The sequence below is a fragment of the Chrysochloris asiatica genome, unplaced genomic scaffold (genome assembly GCF_000296735.1).
Source record: "Chrysochloris asiatica unplaced genomic scaffold, ChrAsi1.0 scaffold00059, whole genome shotgun sequence".
NCBI classification, from domain to species: Eukaryota; Metazoa; Chordata; class Mammalia; order Afrosoricida; family Chrysochloridae; genus Chrysochloris; species Chrysochloris asiatica.
In genome coordinates, this window is record NW_006408577.1 from 2322422 (window position 1) to 2327136 (window position 4715).

Here is a 4715-nt window from a genome sequence, read left to right on the forward strand (position 1 = left end):
CAGCTGCTCCGCGGGAGAAAGATGAGGCTTTCTACTCCCCTAAAGATTTACACCCTTGGAAACCCTGTACAGGGTCACTATGGGTCGGAACTGACTCGACGGCACTTAACAACAACAACAACAATCAACTCTAACTCACAGGATCTGTTTTGTTTTCTCATTGCCCCTGCTTCCCTCTTCTCCCCACCTCCTTCTTTTTGTCCCTCTCCCCCATACACTTCTTATCAAAGTACAGATTTGTTCCAAAGTGGTCATTTCCTTCATGTTGTCAGAAAGGACCACCAACTTTCTTACAAATTCAATCTTGCGTTGCTAGGATAAAAGGGAAAGAAAAAGAACCAGTAGTGAAAACAATAGGATAGAAAGGAATCACTTTCTGAAATGTGTTTGTCTGTTTAATTATTTTATGTTCAGGGAATCTAGAAAAGCAGAATAAAGCAACAGGGGAAGAAGGCTAATATGGTTTACAGGCATACCAGATGCACCTTTTAGTTGTTTTTGTTGTTAAGTGTCATGGTGTCAGTTCTGACTCATAGCGACTCTGGGATCGGCTGGTGGGTTTGAACCGCTGACTGTAAGGATAGCAGTCCAGTGCTTATCCTACAGTGCCACACTAGGACTCCTTTGAGAGTAATTAAAAAAAACAAAACAAAACAAAACAAAACAAAAACCACCAACCCCACAGCCATTGAGTCCATTCTGATTCATAGCAAGACTACCCCAGGGTTTCTGAGACTGTAAGTCTCCACAGAGGCTGACATTTTTCTCCATCAGAGAGGCTAGTGGTTTTGAACTGTTGATGTTATAGTTAGCAGTACAACATCTAATACACAGGGCTTCTATTAAGAGCAACAATTGGTTGGAAAGCTTCATCTTAAGAAATCATTTTCAACAAAGATAAGATAGGAAAGTGAGGAAAAGATTCAAAAATGGTGCTTTATTAATATTATTTGATTTATTCTGACTGTATTTAATCATGTTGCACAGTGATACTCAAAAATACAAGGTTTATGATTTTCTTTGAGGTTCCTTTTTTTTGAGTTGCCTGAGGCATTAATATTTTGACAGGTAGTACTGGGCATACTTGTAACTACTCACCTTGACCATTAAAAATCTAATTGAGATCCTGTTATGTCAAATAAGATGAATAGTACAAGAAACAGTGTATATGCAGAATGAAAATATTGGGAGAAAAACAAATCTTTCTAATTATCCACTGGTGTTAGGGGAAGAACAGATGTTCGTTCACTCTTAAGGATAGCAAGTTACATTAATTATGGATATTCATTGCTTTTTTGGTAAAGAAAGAGCCACTGGGGTTTTTAACACATGTATCAATCAAGTTATAATAAATATGCATATGTCTTGAGTGTAATGAAAAATTAAGTATTAAATCTTAAAGCAAATATAGTTTATTATTAGCAACATAAATAAAATGACTATTAGAGATTACCCAGGTATGATAATGGAGATCTTTGGTGGTACAAATGGTAAGCACACTGGACTTCAACCTAAAGTTTGGATGTTTGAATCCACCCAGAGTTGTTTCAGAAGAAAGATCTGGCAATCTACTTTCAAAATAATCAGACATGGAAAACCCTGTGGAGTACAGTTCTACTCTGACACAGATAGGATCGCTATGAGGGAGAATCAATCAACTCAAAAGCAACTGGTTGAGATTGGATACCAGCACTCAGTATCTTCAGAGTATTTGGTCTAACACTTCCAAGTTCATATCAAAGACAGCGAGAAGTATTCAAAGTAGCACAGAGAAATAAGTAATCACAGTTCTTAGAGAAGCATGAATTTTCCATATCAGTTTTTTAATAGGAATACAATCCTGTGTAGTTTAAGAAGTCATGTTATTTGAAACAAGAGTACTGGCTGAAAGTCAGAAAAACCTTTGCCTATATTTGGGCAAAGTCATGACCACTCTAAAGCCTAAATTTTCTCTTGAATATAAAATGAGAAATACATGACTTCTAAATTCCCTTCCAATTCTCATACTTTATGTGTCTACAAAGTCATAATATTGAGGGACTTTGTTTTCAATCCAAGATTAAAGTGTAACATTCAGCAACTTTCCAAGAGACAAAGTGTGCACAAAATAATTTCATTTTTTAAAGAAAATTTATTTACAAAATAATAATAGACCGTACAGCATAATGTTAGGAATATTTATTTTATATAACAAATATTTAGTTTTGCTATGATGTTTCATACAGGTACTGTGTTCTCAGCACATACACAGTGGTAAACAAGATCATAGGCAAGGGACAAAAGAAACAGGATTGTAGTCTCGTTTCCATTGTACTTTCAAGTCACAAGGAGCCTTGGTTGCACTGTAGAATAAACTCTGGACTGCTAACTGCAAGATGGTAGGTCAAACCACCCACCAGCCAGTCTATGAATGAAATTCCAATCCTTGGAGAAGGATGAGGCTGTCTGCTCCTATAAAGATTTGAACTCTCTCTAGTAGCATAGTGGTTACAAATTGGGCTGCAAACCACAAGGTCAGCAGTTCGAAACTACCAGCTGTTCCACAGGAGAAAGATGAGGCTTTCTGCTCCCATAAAGATTTACAGCTTCGGAAACCTTGTACAGGGTCACTATGAGTCAGAACTGACTGCACGGCACACAACAACAAAAACAATCCTATATAGGGTCACTATGAGTCAGACAATCTGTGTCAGACTAAAAGGCATATCAGAAGAGACTCTGAAAATTTCTGTTGAAAGTAGAAAAGCTAAAACAATTGTAAGAAATGATGAAGTAAAAGAACTGAACAGAAATTTTCAAAGAGAAACCCAAGAAAATAAAGTATTATAATGTAATGTGTAAAGATCTGGAATTAAAAAATTAAAAAGGAAGAACATGATCAGCATTTCTCAAGTGAAAAGAAATGAAGAGAAAATTTCAAGCCCCAGGTTTCAATAGTAAACCTATGGGCAAATATTGAATGATGCAGAAAGCACCAAATGAAGATGGAAGGAATACACAGACTCAAAGTACCAAAAACATTTGGCTGATGTTCAACAATTTCAAGAAGTAGCATATTATCAAGAAACAATGATATTGAAGGAAGACGTCCAAACTGTACTGAAGGTGTTGGCAAAAAACAAGGCACAAGGAAATGACAGAATAAAAATTGAAATGTCTCAACAAACTAAGGCATTACTGGAAGCACTCACTCACATATGTCAAGAAGTTTGGAAGATAGCTACCTACCTAACCAGTTGGAAGAGATGCATATCTGTGCCCATTCCAAAGAAAGATAACCCAAAAAATGATGAATCACTAAACAATATCATTAATATTACATGCAAGAAAAATTTTGCTGAAGATAATTCAAAAATGGTTGCAGCAGTACATCTATAGAGAGCTGCCAGAATCCAAATGTGATTCAAAAGAGGACATAAAGAGCTTTGCAGATGCTGTCGCAGGAATTTGTGTTCAAATCTGGTGCTGTTCAGTTCAGTCCTGGTCAATCCCACCATGTATTTTGACATTGCCATCACAGCGAACGGGTGGGCCACAGCTGCCTCGAGCCGTTTGCCGATGAAATTCCAAAAAGTAGAAAACTTTCATGCAATGAGCACGGGGGAAAAGAGTTTTGGTTATAAAGTTTCCTGCTTTCACAGAATTATTCCTGGATTTATGTGCCAGGGTGGTGACTTCACACACCATAATGGGATTGGTGGAAAGTCCATCTATGGGGAGAAATTTGATGATGAGAACTTCATCCTGACACATAAGGGTCCTGGTAAAGGCTGTCCATGGCAAACGCTGGACCCACTACAAATGCTTCCCAGTTTTGTATCTGCACTGTTAAAACTGAATGGTTGGATGGCAAACATGTGGTCTTTGGCAAGGTGAAAGAAGACATGAACATTATGGAAGTCACCAAGTCTTTTGGTGGTAAGTCCAGGACTGGCAAGACTAGCAAGAAAATCACCATTGCTGACTGCGGGCAAATCTAAAAAGTTTGATCTGTATTTCATGTTTTATCTTAACCACAATATCTTGTGTAGTTTGGGGACCACCCTTCTCTCCCAGTGTGCCTGCAATATCCTTTAATCTTTACTCTCACTCCAGTTCTTTGTGTTCCATATTTTCCTTATTCTCTTTCAAGTCTAGCTAGATTGCAGGGTTAAGTTTATGGTTATAAAATAAAACTAAACAATAATTGTTTTAAAAGAACATAAAATGAGGGATATCATTACTGACATCAGGTAGATCTTGGCTAAACACAGAGAATACCAAAAGATGTTTACTTGTACTTTACTGACTACGCAAAGACATTGAGTTGTATGGATTATAGCAAGCTATGGACAACATTGCAAAGAATGGGAATTCCAGAACACTTAATTGTGCTTAAAAGGAACCTGCAAGGAGCTTTGGTAGCATAGTGCTTATGAATCGGACTGCAAACCGCAAGGTCAGCAGTTTAAAATTGCCAGCTGTTCCATGGGTGAAAGATGAGGTTGTCTATTCCCGTAAAGATTTGTTGATGTTGTCAGGTGCCATCAAGTCGGAACCAACTCATAGTGACCACATGCACAGCAGAACAAAACAATATCTGATCCTGGGCCAACTTCACTACCGCTGCCACACTTGAGTCCATCAATGATGCCACCTGGCCAATCCATCTCGTTGGGGATCTTCCTCTTTTTCTCTGACCCTCTTTCTTACCCAGCATGACATCCTTCTCCAGA